We start from the raw sequence: 18,199 nt of genomic DNA on the forward strand, positions 1-18,199 counted from the left end.
AGAGCCTGCCTCCCGCCCCGTAGCAGCACGGGAGTATCCACAAACAGCAGTTCACAAGTGACTCCTTAGTTCTCTCTGKTTCTTCCTATTTCCCCATCATTTTGAAAATACATTAGCTATCAAAAATAATAATTTTCTTTTAAAAAGGGGAAAAAAAGGAAGGAAAAGAATGTGGTCCTTTGTTTTCTCTATCTGTCCAGGGAACAAGCTTTATTCATCGAATGCCAGGGAGGGGATAATGCAATCTCCCATTAGGCTTGTTTGCATCTTTTTCCAGGATGACAGTTTAAGTCTGCTGGCTACAGATGGCCTTTGACAACTGACAACACTTGCAGTTATGCCAGTGTATGACTTCATCTGTGTGACTCTGCATGTGACTGCAGCTTTCTTCCTCTTYGGCTTGCAGGGACTGTTCTGCAGTTTGGGAGCACAAGAAGGAGAGAGGTTTCCCTTGCATAAAAGAAGCAGCAACCTAAAACTGCTCTGCTGCTTATGCTGGGAGACACTGGGAGCTGGAAAAACAGTATTGTTGGAATCTGCTTTTTGCTTTTTTAGCCGCTCACTCTGAAGTGAACTTGGCCAAATCTGCTTTTATCTTTGGCTTTAGCATCAACCTGAATATTCTTTCGAACAAAGAGCTTCCAATTTAGTTATGTCAACCTGTCTGAGAGTTTCTGTAGTACCTATCCCTCACCCTCCAGTGTGTTTCCCAGGAAAAGAAGCCCTGAGAAACCACCAGAACTGCTTTGCTCTGGTGAGGAGCCTGTGGACCTGTGCTGGTGTCTGCAGAAACAGCTCTGTCTCCTCTCAGTCTTGGCACCCTCAGGGGCTGCTACAGTACCAGTAAATGAAGTCGTGCATCATCTGCATGGGGCGGGAACTCGTTCCCATTCTGTCCCTTGCACCAGAAGCAGGAGCAAAATCAGGTTTACCTTCCAGATATCTCTTTTTACCACCCTGGAACAGGCCTCATCTTTTGTTCTAGGGTTAGGAACTATTATTTTTGCCTAATTTTGATTAAACCTGATCTATACAAGGGGCCTATTCCAGCCCAGTTGACTTAATATCGGGATATGAAACCTGTTTTTTTCCCCCRAACATGTTTTCTCTTTATCATTGTAGCCGGCCGGCTGGCCCTGCATGCAGTGACACGGTGCTGCACGTGCGTGCCGCTGCACGCCGGCCCCCACGGCTGCGCAGGGCAGGGGGCCTAGCAGATACGGGGTCTCCTAACGGAAGCCAATACCCAGAAAGCAAAACAAACATTGTGCAGAAATGGGCTTCCTCACGGTAGGAGCTGTGTAGCCTGCAGAGCCCGGGCTGCATCTCGCTGTAGCAGACCCGGAGCTGGCCGGCAAGGCTGGCTCTGCGTGGCCGCAGTGTCCAGGGCCGCGAGCCTGMGCCCTGCAGAGCAGTTTGCGCTGGCATCCTGGGGGGCTCTGGCTGCTCGTAGCAGTGGGGAGCACTGGCTTGCAGGGGTGACCCAGGCAGCCCGGGCAGAGCAGGGCTTGGTGAGTGCACAGGAGGACACCAAGACCCTCAGTCATCTTCCTCATTCTTTATTTTCAGAGGAACTACAGGAAGCCTGTTCTGCACTGTCCGGTATGATTCTAGCTAAATCGTCACATTACTCATTCAGTTTTAGCTAAATGAGATGTTTTTAAGTGTCCAGGGAGCAATAAAGAGTATATTTAGAAATCTCCATTTGTTCAGGGATTGTTTTTGGAAGATGATCCTGTTTGCACTTCAGAGTGACACTGCTGCCAAAATACGACTGTCATGAGTTTGTGGATTATGATGAACAGGAAAATGAATGCGTGCTTATCTGGAAATGTGTTCTCTTTGCGTGATTATGTCCTTGTATCTGCCTCACCTTAAAAACACATTGGCAGCCTAGGACAGAAATAGAAATTCACATCAGAAGATCTCTATCTGGTATTACTAAGAGAATCTTGCCTCTGTAGGGCACGAGGAAGTTGTGCATTTTCCATAAAAATTTAGGAAGGCAATTTATGAAAATAAAAGTGAAATAACCTGGGTCAGTAAACTGCATCAACTAGGGGGATTTTTTTTTCAATAGAAGGTTCTAAAAATTTATTTCTGGCTCCATACAGCCAACCAGGCTGAGTTAGCCCAGGGAATAGGTCTGTGACTCTCTTTAGAAGAAAACATCTTCAAGTATTATAAGCGCATGTTTTTATTCTCCACTTCCTGCTAAGAGAAGGTAGGACAGATGTTACAGATTTGAAACTTTGACACTTACCCCATCTGGTCATATGGCAATTTAACAGATGACAGGATAGAAGAATGATGCTGACAAAGAGAATTTCCATCAGGGTTTCCTTAGTGATGTGTGTAACAAGTTAGATGAGTAATCAGGGTGACATCCAGTGCAAGTTATAGTTTCTRTGTTATTTTGCAGTTCATCACCTCCTCTGTCAGGCAGATTATGTGATCTCTTGGAGCTGGCAGGTTTGCAGCCAGCTAGATGGCATCTTTGGTTCTGCTGTGGTGCTCCCATCGTCCTCTTCTGACTTAGCTACAAAACTGGCAGTAATACTTCTGTAGAGCCTCCTAAGGTAACTCCTCTTCCAGGAGATCTTGGATCCAAAAAATCGGTTGCTCCTTGTGCCCTTGATTGTTATAACTGCGGCTGAATCTGGCTCTTCTCTTGATCCAAGGCTTAAGACACCATGTAAGTTTTCCCCACRTTTTGCCTGATCTTTCTTTATCTGRTGATTGAAGTTGRGCCTTTGGAAAGCACGGAGCAGCTGTGAGACTCYGAGAAGTCCCTTTGGCTGGCGGTTGGTGAGAGAGCCCAGTTTGTTGACTGGTAGTGATATAAATATTCAGGACAGATTGACAGCATGCAGGACATAGGCCTGCCGGGAACAGTGAAATGGAGCCATGAGTCACTTCCTGCTCATGTTCTCCTTCTGTGAAGGCATGAATTGTCCTGCAATAAGTCTCTTCCCCTGCCCGAGGTAAACTGCCAGAGGGAAAACTAAACTGAGCATTGAGGAGTGGGTGGTGGTGCTGTTTTCCACTTGCTTCCAGCTTCTCTATATAAGCCTCAGCTGGAAAATGAAAACAGGAGTTAAAGAGATTGCTGAACCTTCCCGTAGGAGATGGATCTCAAAGTTGCCCTTGCCGCTCCCATGCTGAAGAAGGGCTCTGTACATGATGGAGAGCTCTTCAGTGTTGGCTGCTTTGGGCATTTATTTGTTGTTCACCTTGTTGTGCATCAGTTTGGGGCTTGATGTGAAAGAGAATTTGTCTCAGTGAGAGGGAAAAAGCAGTAAGGGGGCTTCATGTACAGGCTAATCCATATGGTGACATCTGTGGTGGGGAATGTTATTTAGAGTCAAATGTGGCCAAAGAGACCTGTGGTTATATGTGGAGGCAAAAATATTGAAAAAACATAGTTTTAATGATGTGGTGGTATAAATAGTCCCAGAGCCCTAAAACTGATTATTTGAGCCCCTTTTAACTTAATACTCTTGGTCAGAGTTGAAGCCCGTAACGCCCAGATGGGATGAGTATCTGACTTGAAGTGAGAAGATGCAGCTCTGCTTGCCAATAGATCTACAGCTGCCTGGGCTCTGAGCTTGTCCCATAATAATGAATAGGACCTAGAAGTGTCCATGCAGAGTTTGTAGTTGCACGAGAAGCAGAATCTTTTCATCTGCATCCTTACGTTTATGCCTCATCTGTCCCCTTTTATTTTTGATTATTTTTGCCTCTGCATCAGGAATGCACCCTAAGACCAGCTCTGAAAAATTGCTGGGTAATTTGTAGGCAAAAAGCATAGTAGGGGAAATGCATGAAAGGAGACCTACCGGCTAGTGAAAGGAGACGAAGACTGACTTTTTACTTTGTCCTTATTGACACATGCTGATCCTGCTTCACATTGTTAGGTTGCTGAGAGACCCTGTCATCTGCAAACAAAAACAACTCGTGCAGTATGGAGCCAGATGCGTGCAGAATGTAAAGAGGGAGACGTCTGAAGTCAGCACGCAAGGAGTTTGACATATTATTTCCATACACACAAAAAGTTACTTTGTGCTCTTTTATTTCCCRCCCTAAGAGGCAGCCTTTTAGCAGTTCATGTATTTTATGTCAGGAAATTATTTGAAGGCTTAACTCCAGTATTCTTAAATAATAAGTAATAAGGAAATGAAACTGCAATCCTGAATTATAGTCCAAACATCAGTTGTTGTTATATTTAAATTACAGAATGTGGGTCTGTTGTTTAAAATACCATGCAGCCTTTTATCTGGGAATACCTGACTCAAAGTTACTGAATGCCTCTCCATACCCTTGACAAGTAGTTTTAGTGCTAGAGATGCTGAAAATGAGAACAGTTTTGTTTTGCTGAGTAGCTCTATGTCCAGAATCACCATAGGAAGTTTTTCAGGACTTCTCTAGCTACACAAATGTTTTTCTAAGAGCAGGGTTTGACCTGATGCTAGCTTTAACAGTCTGTTTTCTGTACATTTGTTTGGTCCTGTCATGCCTTTAGTAAGTCTCAGGATGAAGAAGATAGGCTTGGTTCTAGAGTCTTCCCTAAGGAATTCAGTCATTAAGGGCAGTTCTGGCTTTGGACCCTAGAGGTGTAGCCCCAGCTAGGGAACGCCGAGACCGCAGGCATGTGTCTGAACGGAAAATTGCGTCCCGATGGTGAAGTAGCAGAGTGTCTTCTGAGCCCCCGACTGCTTGGTCAGCTTGGCAGTGACGTGCTGGCCGTGTTAGCATGGAYGCAGGGACACACGCAGCCCGGGAGGACACGGCTTGTTCCAGATCCCATGGAAGCTGCTCCTGGCAGTGACGTGGAGCACGGCCAGCCGCAGGCCCTGCAGTGGGGGCTCCGCTGCTGTGCACGGCTCTCCTCCCTTGATCTGCCCCTCGGAGCTGGCCCCGAGGGGCTCGCCCTGATGACTAAACAGGAAGAGAGATGAGGAGTTAGCTCCTCTGTGATCTTCCTTTTCGCCTGTTCCCAATGGGCTGCGGAAGGATTTCTGCAGCTGCTGCGTCTCGGCCGGGTCATCACCACAGTGGCTTGGGAGATGCTTAGTCACTGCCTGTTAGGTTCGGCCTCAGCTCTTGCACTGTAGCGGTGTGAGATCAAGAGGTAACAGGGAGACCTTTGGGTAACCAAATGGTATTTCTTACAGGAGTGTCTAGGGGAAAACATCTGTGGGTGCAGAGTCCTAAGCTGCACGAGAGGAGGCTACAAAACCTCACATTTCCGACATGGGTTTAGCCCACCCTCTGCATTGCTGGAAGGTTTCAGATTTCCAGATATTCCGCTCTGGAATATGTAAAACAAACAGCTTTTTTGTCGATAAGGTTAAGAAATGTAAATTTTTAGTTCATCTTTCCTGCTTAGCAAGCAAATTCCAACTGCAGGGAAAAATCCTTGGAGGGAGTCCCCTGATGTGCCCCGTTTGCACTCTGCTTGCGGAGAGCTTGGAATGTGCTGTRTCACAGGGTTGTAGGAGGTGTGCCGAAGGAATATTTGAATTTTGGATTTTTAGAAAGAATAAGGAAAAAATCATAAACTGAGAATGTTACCTGCCTGTATAGGAAAAAAAAAAAAAGGCATAAAAAAGTATAATTAAAAAATATAAAGGAAAAAAACAACTGCTATCCATTTTGCTAAAATGTCCTTATCTCGAGGATGCTCTAGGGAAGGCAAGGAAAGCCCTGCTTATACCACCAAGCTTTCTTCAAAGCTGAGTGTCCTGGGAAGACATGGGATTTCTTTAAAGTAGAGAAGCAGTTGCTGTCCTCAGCTTCTTCCTAAGCCTGTTATGGTTGTGCCGTTCCACTGTGGGGAGAGGGGGAATGCAGGGACTGCTGAAATAGCTTTAAACTCTGGTTCCTCACAGCAAAAGGGGCCRGGCAGCAGTGTTGTCCTTCCTTCTGGGACCTTTGCTGTGCCATAGGAACCTTCCAAGAATCAGAGACACCCGTTGCCAACAGGAGTTAAGTTTTCCAGAGAGGATCCTTCTCACTGCAGCACTTCCTATGCTTATAGAACAGGTAGAGAAACAGGAGAAGCCTGAAAGAAAAATAAGAAAAAAAAAAAAAAAAGACCCAAAAATATTTTGTGGGTGGTGTTTCTCCTAGTTGAAAGCAGATATCTGTGTGTGAGCTGATCATCCTAAATTCCTTCCTTAATCAGTAGAGAGAAATGGTTACTTCYTTTACCCAAGTCATCTGACTTTTATTTTAACTGTCTACCTCAAGATAAAATGCCCAGGCATTAAAATCAATATTTCTGGCCATTGACAGYACAGATATAAACAATTTAGTTGGGTGTTGGACTGTGGATGAACTGTGGGTATGGAAGAGTCGTAAAGAAATTGGCTCCTCAGCCAGGTGAGTGCACTAATGTAGAAAGGAAGTGCCAGTACCGTTTGCCTTTGCAGTCTGGGCAGCTGCATGTTTGTCCTGAGCCTCTCAAAGGGTGGGAATGAGGCGGGTTGTTTTTCTGTSCTCCGTGATGCAGTTAGGTCCTTACATAGGCTGATAGAGGGAAGAAGTGACGTTTAGAGGTTTGTGTAGTACAAAGTGCTTGAAGGAAAGATGTGGACGTCTTTGAGGAACCTTTTTTCCCTTCCTTCCCCTTTTCCATAAAGGGAAGTGTCTTTTCTGCCTTCTTCCTGCTCTTGTCGTTTTTAGTGGCCCTTCAGAGCTGACCTGGAGTGCAGACAYTTGCATCCCAATTCCTTCCCTTTCCCAAAAAAACAAGCATCAGCTCCCTTCCTTAGCCTCAGTCTGTGGGATGAAATGTTTTAAATCAGCCTCTCACTGCAGGAGAATGCATTGTGTATCTTTATATGGTGCCTACAGAGCAAGGCATTTAATCTGCTGTCAGCACTTATTGCCCAAAGCAGCCTGGTTTTTGTCTTTGATGTGTGTCAGATGCTGTGCTTGTCCCATACTGCAGTGTGACCTTATGGATTAAGAACACGCTGATACTTGTTGTAATGTTAAAAATGGACTATATATCCAGAGCAGCATGACTATTCATCATCGWCTCTCTTGGTGGTGCAGAAGAAATCCACAGACTTAAAATAATTAAAATAATATATTGCCTTGGGTTAATGTGGTAATGTATGGGGATTCTTTTTGTGTTCACAAAATAAGGAAGAGACGGGAAATTGTTTGTCTGTTGACTGCTCTTCAAATAAGACAGAAATGACAGTAAAGCACATCATGGTTTTGAATAGTGTCTTTTATGKATCCATAAAATGGCAAAGTCTGTGACTAGGAGGGTAGCCAGTGCTGTTCAGCCCTGAAGGGGGACATTCACACAAGGCAGATCACCAGTAGCTGGATATCAGGAAACAATAWTGTAGTAAAATGTTCTTAGCATCTTACAGATTGGTTGTAATGGCAGTAAATTCCCTTGATCAAAAACTGCTTAGTGAAAAACTTAATACAGGTTTAACTTGTATGGAAGGCTCTTCAGATGTTTTGGATAGACAAGAAGGTTTTGGTCAAAGGTTTTATAAAAGATTTATGGTCATAGAAATTCTTATAAATGTAATCTTAATGCTGTTTAATAATGTAGTCCAGCTGCAGTCTAGAATTGAAAAACACATTTCCAGCATTGATGCGATTCTTCAAGATTGTAACAGCAGTTTGGGTGAAGGTAAGAAAGTGCAACAGCTTGAATTACACTAAAATCTGCGTTGTGTGGCACTCGTCACCTCTAACCTGTCCTATGTCAACAAAACTGTTCCAGTGCCTAGTGCAACGACTCTGTTGAAGGAGGTTGGAAGTCAAACCTACCCTCTTTTCTTTTATGTACGCTCATGAGTTATCCCCCTCAGCAGTTGGCTGAAATACAAACCATGGGCAACGTGGGCTGGCAGAGGGCTTCTGGTGTCCCTCCAAGGGCCTCAAGGTCCCCAGATGTCCAGCGTGGCGCCAGGTCTGTGCCCGTCTGCAGGGAAGCAGGACCTGAGYGGTTCAGGAATAGCCTGATTGGGCCCAGGCCCTGGGCGGGAGGATCATCAGGAGATGTCATCTCCCAGGGGTGATGTGGCTGCGACAGCTCATGTTACCTGAAGCAGTGGCTTGCTCTCCTTAGCCACACTCTGTGAAATCTGTGCATAGCCATTACTGATGCAGATGCTCTCCAGTAAGGGTTCTGTGTGTCTCTGCACCAGCCTTTGCCGTGGTTCAAAGGGAGTTCAAAGGGAAGCAGAGCAGCCAGTGCGAATCCTGGGAGAGCAGGGAGGCTCTCCAGGGACTCATCTCTCAGGTTTTTCTACTGAAAAGATATTTCCAGTAGGCAGCAACAGGTTTGCCTCTTTTTTGAGGAATCTAACCGAATTATATGTTGAATAYGAAGACCAAATATAAATTATTTTTTAGCTTAAATCCAAATTTGGCTTTTGGGTGGGTTTGGATCAGAACACAGGAGACAAGAAACAGTGCCAAAACTTCAAGATGAAAAGTGAGAGGTTGCATCTTCCCAGCTCCAGAAAGAAAAAGCGAAGTTCTTTAAGGCAGGTTTTAGTCTATTTGATTTTGCAATAAGGAGAGGACATGAATTATCTATATCCAGTGTCAGTAGGAGGAGAGGAAGAAAAAGATGAATAATACACGCTGCAGAGCAAACATCAGTAATTTTTGGCTTGTCAGTGATTTTATTTCCAAACCAAAATGCTTGATTGTCAGCGTCTCAGCTAACCTGCTGGCTGTTCTGTTTGGCTCTTGCACTTTCTGTGGCCGTTCTTGTCACTGAGCGTTTCTGCGTGGCAGGACTTGTCACTCCTTGTTTCTGCAGCTGGACATTTCATGTTTCCTCTTTTTACCTAGAGATAAATCTTGAATATTGTATAGTTAAGATAACTGCTGTCCAGGGTAAAAAGTGGGGAAGCAGGAGATACTGTTAGTTTTACATAGCAGAAATTCAGTTTAACAGTTTTCTTCTTAACTTGCTGCTCATTATAAAAGTACTGTATGAAAATAATTTGATATGAAGGGTTATATCATGCAGTAAGAACGACTTATGAGTTCACTCCCTATTCAAGATTTTTAGCATCCATCATTTTTGCTTCTTCTTTAACATAACAAATGTTAAATAGGATCAARCCTGGAAAAGTTTGAAGTCCTGATGCCTTTCAATTGTACTTAATTATTCTGGGATTTGTGGCRTACTAGGACTAATTCTGCAGTCCCTTGGGGATGTACAAAAATAATAGGAGCAGAAGTTCCAGCAATTAGTTCTCAGAGCTAATTCCTGGAATTCAGGTCCTGTCTTTGGAGCTACTTCTTTATGTGCATTAGCATCACCATTAAGCCACACGGGCTCGTTCCCTTGGGTGAATATTACTCATGTGCAAAGGTGGGACCTGTAGGATCTGTTTGGCCTCTGTGTAAGCATGAAACTGTGTTAATGAAGCCAAGCTGTAGACCTTTCTCATCGCTCTTGCAATCTTGTTCCGTCAGTGCATACCCAGTAAAGGACAATTTAGGGGAAGCTACAAATACAATTATAAGATTTATTGAGATAATTACCTGTGTAAAGACGCAGTCTTGATATCCTCGTGTGATGTAAATTACTAAAGCCTAATCTAAGTATCTGTTAAATGTGTAAGGGCTGGAAATAAACTGTGTTGCGCTTGTAGAGTCAGAGGAAATATTTTTGTCATAAGCTATTTCCCARTGATTTAAGACAGAAAGCTACCTGACAGCCTGCTTTACCGTGCCTATATTAAGAGCAATTTCAGTGTTATTTCTACCAAATGCTGTAATCTTTTTGAATGAGATCTGCAACAGTTATACACATCAGTAGTTTTATTTATGTGAACAATTTTATTGAAATCATTCATGCAAATATATTCAGCATGGAGCCCTGGCCTGTGTAAATTCAGAGAAGGGATTGTAATGCCTAACTTTGAGTTCTGTTGTAGCAGAACTAATAATTTTAAAGCATATCAGYAGTGTACTTAAAAATATTGTACTTATTTGCAAACTACTGAAAAAAAATAAATAAGGACAGGAAATAATTTCTCCCTGAAAATACTACAAARGCAATGGCTAGGTAGGGAGAAAAAATATAAAGGCTGTGGGCCAAGTCAGGTGCAGTATCAGTGTTTACAATTCTCTTGATTTCAGTTGAATTGTATATGGTAGATCAGACTTGGACCACTTAACTGTCAGTAATTTGAGGATTTTCCTTACAAAAGATTGAAGTCTAACTGTGATCAAGCAAATTCCTGCTGAAGTTACATTCATACCAATTAATTTAAAATCATGCCGGCTGTTAACCCAATTATTTACAAAATTGTATAGCCAAAGCAGTAGATTTTGKTCTTGCTATGGATGGGTTGGAGTACTCAAATACATTCCACCACAGAAATACTTGAGCCCGATCTTCTGTCTTAAATATATCTGGASAAAGTTCTGGGGTCAGATCAGTAGCTTCCGCTACTGAAAACCCTTCACTGATGCAGTAGTTGGGATGCATTCTGCCATGCAGGCCTTTCTGCTACACTATCTGTCCTACTGCGCTCTTCCTGCGTGCGGAGGACACCTGCTAAGCCACAGGCCCTGTTTCTGCAGGCACCTCCGCTGCAAGGGCTCAAGCAGACTCCTGCATTGGGCCCTGCCCTCTGCGTCGGTCGGAGCCGGCGTCGCCTCCCGGGCTGGAGCACGTGCCGGGGCGCTCCCGGTGTGCGCTCCGTCTGCTGGGAGCCTCGCTGGCCCCTCCGAACGCCGCTGCGCCCCAGCGGCTGGAGCGTGTGACCTCATTCCTGAAATGCCATCCGCCGAGCCGCGCGCGTTGCTGAAATAGCAGCGCGTCTCGCTCCCCGTGGTGGCAGCTCCCAGGGACCCCCTCGCAGGCGCCACGTCMACCAGCCCCCTTCGCCCTGGCAGAAATCCCTGCTTGCTGGTAGCAGTCGCGGGGCACCTGTAGCAGCCGCGGCCCTGCAGGAATGGCTGGTGCTTCCTGCACCGCTCGCCTCCTGTTTGCAGGGCTCAGGAAGCAATCCCGCCCGCTCCCACTAACACCAGAAACAAGGAAAACCATCTCGGGGAGGTAAAGTAGCTGAGTATCTTTCTTTTTTTCTTATACTGACAAGCAATTTGTTAACTAGGAGCTAAACTGAGGGAAGATTGGAGTGGATCCAAACTTTCCAGTAAGATGAAAAGAGGCCAGGAGCAGCTTTCTCGTTCTGTGTTGTCTTCTAATGCTCTGCAGTGAGCCTGCAATGCAGGGSCGTATCAGTAGCTTAGGTGTAACAAGGATGTTAAAAAGATGAGTTGTGCCCTCCGTTCAAACATAGTCATGTGTGTCTTGGGGAACAAGGCTTGCAGGGTTTTTCCTGAGACGTGGTATTTGGAAAAGCTCATTTTTTACTGGGAAACTGAAGTTCATGAGAAAACTTCATTTTCTTATTTATGAAAACTGTTTGGTTTGTTTGTTTTGAGAATGTGAATATTGATGTGATGTGAATATTCCCTGCAAAGATAAAAAGGTTTTGAATATATATTAAAATATATGCATATTGACTATTGCTTAAAGAACCTTTCCAATTAGATTGAGCTCCGTGGTTAAAATAATACTCTGAAATGCAATTATTGCTGTGCGGAAATACATTTCCATAGGCCTATTTTGCCGATGCAGTTATTACTAGGAAGACAAACTCTGTCACTCGTTATGTTTTGTTAGTACTGCAGTATTGAGGCAAGTGCCACAAAGGCCTTGAGAGAGTCAGAGGGTGGGAGAGATACTTGGACAACTACTGCTTATTTAACATCATCTAATCCTCTCTTCACAAAAAATCTGGATTATATTTAAGGCGTTTATTTTAAGAATATGATCTTACTTCGTTAAAATTAAAAACTTTATATATAATATATAAAACACAAATACATATAAATATATAGGATATATTTTGTATATAAAATATATAGAATATATAAAAATATATAGAATGTATATAATATATATTCTGCTTGCTCTTAGGTAGAATCCTGCATGTGCCTTGCTACTAAAGACAGTTTTGGTTCCCGAGTAGGGTGCTTACAGCGGTACAGATGACCACGCGTAGACAGGCACTTGCCAGATCAAAACGTGATAGCTGGTGTGCAAGCAGCTGGGAGAGCTTATGTTTAATTCATGAATAAATTGAGGGTCAGAAGAATAATTAATCATTCTCCTTGAACCGTGTATTGTGTGCAACCCTGATGTGCTCATTCAAAGCGGACCGGAGTAAAGGTGGGTTACGTGGATTCTCTTTTACTAGGGGCGCGTCGCTGTTCCTTCACTGTCCTTTCTCCGGACGGTGTGAGCGATGGGCAGGAGGAGCAGCRCTGTGTCCCCGGCTCCGGCGAGCGCCGCGGGACGCGTGGGGCGCAGAGCGGCGCTGGGGCGGCCAGGCCTGGGCCCCTGGGCCCGCACGGCTGAGCCCCCTGCCCCGGGGCGCCGAGGAGGCGGCCGCGCTCGGAGCAGCTCCCCGGGCCCGGGAGGGTCAAGAGGAAGCACCTTGAGGCCCATATGGAGCCTGAGTGGCAACCAGGGTAACTGAGCCGCTCAGGGAGCTATGCGCGTACGCCGTCTGCTGCCAACAAAAATCCTGCCAACGTCTTTTTGTAATAGATGAAGTCTGTTAATTCTGCATGCATACGCAGCAGCAGAAAGGGTCTAACATTGCGCCGGTCTAAGTGGAACAAAACAGAGACACGCAGAAGGATCGCCRCATCTGAAAGAGGCGAGGAAGTGTGCTGGCTGGCTTCCCAAAAGGAAAGGGGAAGCATTTCCCTCCCACACAGGCACTGCTTGTGCGCTGGAGCTGAGCGCAGCGCCGTTCCTGCGGCTGAGCACAAGCAGTAAGAAGAAACCGTAAAGGAAGCGCAGAAAAGGGGTTCAAAGAGGAAAAAGGAAGCGCGGAAAAGGGGTTCAAAGAGGAAAAAGGAAGCGTGGAAAAGGGGTTCAAAACTGGAAGGGGGTCCTGGATAGCGGGGAGGCGCTCGCTTCCCGTGGCCCCAGTGCGCTCGAGGGCTGCAGGTACCGTGCTGCAGGCCGGGCTTGGACATGGCACAGGGGCCTCCTCAGYGGCCCGTTCCCAGGTGAGAAACTTAGAGCGGAGCTGCGAGGAGAGCTGTGAGGAACAAAGCGGTTAAACCCACTGCAGGAGAAACTGCTGTTCATCGGGAACCTCGGGCAGCTCTGTCTTTCTGTCAGGTGTTCGGGGGAAATCAAGTATCCCGTTGTAGGAAAAGCAGCTGGGACATGAGGAGAATGACAGTTATATCAGCGCTCTGTAAGAGGTCAATGACAATTTTAATTGATGCTATTTCAGTTCCTGTGGTATGGTTGATAACTAGAATAGAAATATCTGAACTGCCTGTTCTTAGAAATATGCGGGCCTCGTGCAGGAGYGTCAGCGGAGAAGCGAGCACAAAGATTAGGTGGCATTTGCAGATAGAAGAAAGTGGGTGCAGTTGCAGCTCGTGCGTTATAGGTACTTGCTGTTCCACTGGCTTCTGCAAAATACAGAGCTAATGTTGGCAACATTAGCTTATTTTTAAGGATACAAGATARCAGTTATGCCAGATATCATTAAGAAGTACACGAGTGTACAATCTGACAAAAAAGGTTTGTTGTTGTTGTTCTTGATTTTTTGAGTTTACAGAGACCATTTATGGCTTGTTCTCTGTCAGCCCGATATCGCAGCATGGTCCTACTGAATCTGTCTGTTGATTTCTTTGGTGTCAGTGTTGCATGTCATCCCAAATAGAAACTGGATTACTGGAGTAGTGAGATATGGGCTCAAGTTAGGACAATTGCAGTAGTCACATTTGGGTTTTCCTTTCTCAGAGATGCAACGGAAGATTYCTAAAGGGCATTAGAGACAAAAATGGGGGAAACAATGTCGCTAATTCGGGAGATGGAGTATTTTTAGGTGTGTCTGTGAAGAGACCAACTGTTACTCATTTCAGAAAGAAAAAGGAAAACAAGTTCTAGATTTTGATCTTCACTATGAGCTCAAAGTTTGTTGTACAGTATTGAGAAAACTGTTCCAGGTTGTGTTGTGTGGGTTTGTGAAGAGATGATGGCCTTTTGATCTCCCTGGAGCAGACACGAGGAAGGTGGGTTTTTGGATTCGGGCAGTTCCTGTGATGGKAGGTGATTTTGGTGTTGGACTTCAGCCTGGAGCGTTACGGTGCTGCCCTGAGGTTTCCTATCCCACCTTTCATGTGGTTAATCTCTATCAAGCCAGATCCTCCACCAGCATTAATTCTCAACAGAGCCATACAACCTGAGGATCTAATATGGTAGCTATTTATGTAAGAAGGCCATATATGAATTTAGTGGCAATTCCTTCAATTACATAGTTTGGACTCTCTAAAGTTCATTTACATTGGTAAAAAAATAAGGACCCATTCACTTCTCCCAGGAGCAAATAAACATTTGCACAATTTCACACATTACCAGGGTTATTTTTTTATCTAAAAATGTTGTTTAAACTGTAAAGCTGCTAAAGCCGCCAGAGTGCTGTGGTGATCTTAGACTGAGACTGCTCTTTACACTGCAGAACTGTGTAGCAGAAAGAGAAATCTCTGGAGAAATACGGGAGAGAGAATTCCCTTTTGGGAGTAGTGCTTGAATATGGATAACTTTATACTGGGACAATACTTTCTTTTTTTTTCTCTATAAGTACCGGGACTTTTTTCTTTTTTCTTTTTTTTTTTTTTTTCGTGTTCCCAGAGGTTCATTTTTTTTCTCACTCCCAAACTGTTGTGAGTTTACCTCATTTGTGTTTCTCATTTCATCACACAGACTCTGCATCAAGTGACTATATAGAAATAACTTCAGCTGGAAAAGTAATATTGAGTTAAGCATGAGTTAAAACAGCCGCATCTCTTGAGCTGTTTATTTCCCTGATTGAATATCTTCTGATTTCACCTCCCAAGACTGAGGATTTGCCTTCTGCAACCTCTAATATGATTTCTAGGGTTTTGGTGAAATCTTTTAAAAATGTTTTCATCTCATTAGCTTCTCAGTAAAGGTTTTGTTTACTAKTATACATTCAGATATCTTTGCAGACTTATGAGAGGTTTTTTTTTTATTTTTTTTTCCTTTATAGTCATTTGCGTTTACTCTGACTAGTCTGCACAAATGTGAAGATTCAAGGTTTTTATTATTAACTCAATGAGGGTGTGGTTGTTTCAGAATATTGCTTAACTTGGCATAATCCCATTCTATTTTAATAACTTTATATAAAGAGAAAGAAGAGAAAGGAAGGTCAGGCTGTAAAGTCTGCCCTCGTGATATTAAAAACACTATAATAACTGCCTCCAAATTTATCTTGTGAATTTATCTGGTAATACTGTGGTCGTCCTGCCCTCAGATGCTCATACACAACTGCATTTCACTTTAGGAACTGTAATGTGCACATGCCTGAGAGAAAAAAAAAATGATCCTTAGAAATAAGTTTTGAATAGAAAGGGAGAGCAGAGCAGTACCATAGGCTTAAATTCATACATAAAATAACAGACCTGAATATAGCTTATTATATACATTCAGTGCAGCAAAGTAACTTGAAATTAGATTTTCGTCACTGTTTTTCTGCCTCACCTATTTTTCCTGCTAGTAAGGGGAATGTTCTGCCCTTTGCTTTATTCTTTTTTTTCATATAAAATAACATAAGCGAATCAAATATTTAATACATTCAGTGCAGCAAGGTAACCTGAAATTAGATTTTTCATTGTTCTGCCTCATCTATTTTTCTGCTAGAGAAGGGGAGTTCTTGCCCCTTCCTTCCCTCCTACCTACCTGCATGGTTTTTTTTTTTCAATCTCTCGTGATACATTTGATTTTTTTTTTTTTTTTCCTAAAAATCTCAGGTTTGCCCAGATGCTACTTTTCAGGACTTGGGGGTACAGGAATACTTTGTCCTGCCCCATTTCTCTCCTGTGCGCTGCTGGTCGTGGCYGCGCTCGGCGTGTCCTGCCCTGCAGGCCGCCGAGCCCGCGACCGGCCCGGCCGCTGCTCCCCGGCGCTTCCCACGCCRCCGTCCGCTCCGCCTGCTCTTCCCAGCTCTTCCTCACACAAACATCGCCCCTGTCTRCCACAAAACTCCGGCCATGGAGCTCCTCGGGCCGAGATGAGCTCGCTCAGGGCGCAGGCGGGAAGGGGCAGCTGCTGCCTGGGCTCGCCCTGGGAGCAGGCCAGTGTTTTTGGCAGGGCCCCGCACCCCTCAGGGCAGCCTCCTCACAGCTTCTGTATTGGGCGCTGACGACACCGGCCACCCGCACGCGCTCCTGCAGCAATCCCGTGGCTTCCCCGTCCCAGCGCTGCCAAGGCCCGGGCCCGCTTCCCTGTCCCATCCCTGGCAACGCTGCCCCGGGGCATGTGCTGCGCACCCGGCCGGCGCCGGCCCCGCTCCCCTGCGTGTCCCCGCTGTGCAGGAGGAGATTCTGAAGCAAGTCACCCTCCGGGCATCAGGACTCCACTGAACTTTTGGTCTGGTTTAGCAGCTGGTGCTCTGGCAGCGGCTTCAGCAGTGCCTAGAGCTGGCGGGTTTTGCCTATCAATGGAGCTGTGAGAAATCTGAAAGAAAACCCGCCCCAAAAGAGCCTTTCAAGAGGTATTTATGGCTATRATGTCTATGCTGTATCGTGTAGATGCTGTGCCCAGGACTGCAGTTTCATGGTGCTCTGTAACCTGCAGCATCTGCGATCTTTGCCTTCAGATCTCCCACCTGAGGAAAACTCACAGGTGTACCGCACACCATGGATAATGCCTGTTTGGATACTCTTACACCGTGGTCTGCCCACATGTCCACACTTGGCATTGTGGGATGATAAACTTCGCTCACTGAGAATCCACTTTTTTACCTTTTTTTTTTTTTCTCTTGATACATTTGTGCATTTCCTTGCTTGGTTCTCAATCAGTCTATCAGATCCAAAACAAGACAAATCAACTAACCATAAAGTGGRTGGCAAAGTGATTCCTGCTTTTCTGCTGACCTCTTTGATTTGCTGTTACCTCATTTTTTCCAAAACACCCCCACGCAACATGTTTTCATCCACCTGTTGTCCCGAGTCYTGTGAACTGTGTGTAGGAGGAGTTGCCTTCTCAATGTCTGCCCGTTGTCCCGCACAGGGAGCTTCGTTACTCCACTGGGGTTGCCCAACTTGGATGTTGCTTGACTGGGATGCCTAAGCACTAAGGGTAGGGTTAAAGTAAGTCTAATTAAGCAAAGCCAAGACCAAACAGCCCACCATTTGACAAAGTACTTAGCTCTTTTGGATCATGTTTTGCTAAAATGAATTTGTCAATATATACCTACATACAGCACACACAATTATAAATGCATCCATATTTAGGCTGAAGAAATGCCCATAATCTGTATTGAAACTTCCAAGAAGAGAGGTTAATAAAATCCCTAGACACTAGGGGATTTAAAATGCATATATTTAAAAATATAATTAACAATATTTTAAAACTATATACTTGTAGGAATGCAATAAAAAAGTAAATGTCGTTCAATTGCAATAAAAATGGTAGAGTCCTTTTATCATGTACTATGTTTTATATGGTGGCATCTGATTTATAAAGCAGTTCAAATAGTACTTGCAGTTTCTGAGGAAGCTGGGAGGTGGATATCCAGTACTGTTTTCTGGAATAATGTGCTTGTCTTTGCCTGCCTGCAGTTGGATGGATGCTATACCAAGCTTAAAAAGTCCTGGGTTGTTTCAGTCGGGAAGCACCAAAGCTCCCAGGTTTGGATTGCGCYGTTCGGGAAATGCTGCCCATCTTTTTTTATACTCACCTGTGCAAAACCAAGATCCTGCCCATTTCATCACTCTTTCTTCTTGTCAGTTTTAAAATAAATGTGAATCTTTAAAATCTTGCTCATCTGGCTTGTGGGATGGACAGACTTACTTACCTGTCCTATTTGCTTGATTTTTGAATAAATTTTCCTAGGTGGGGAATACTTTCTTTATTTGCTCTGGGGGAAGTGTAGGCAGTCACTATATAGCCACGTGCATTCGGTGCTGCTGCCACCTTCTCTTTATGTCGTTCATAGAAGTGCTATTGTTGCTTCATATACATTGACATGCATTGGATCATCATGATTGCCTACTTGTAAAAGCAAACATAACTAGCAATAAGACCTTTAAAAGGGCTGAAAATTCTTATGTGGTAATTCAGAGTGGT

The sequence above is a fragment of the Nothoprocta perdicaria genome, unplaced genomic scaffold (assembly GCF_003342845.1).
Source record: "Nothoprocta perdicaria isolate Ctin4 unplaced genomic scaffold, notPer1 scaffold_133, whole genome shotgun sequence".
NCBI lineage: Eukaryota > Metazoa > Chordata > Aves > Tinamiformes > Tinamidae > Nothoprocta > Nothoprocta perdicaria.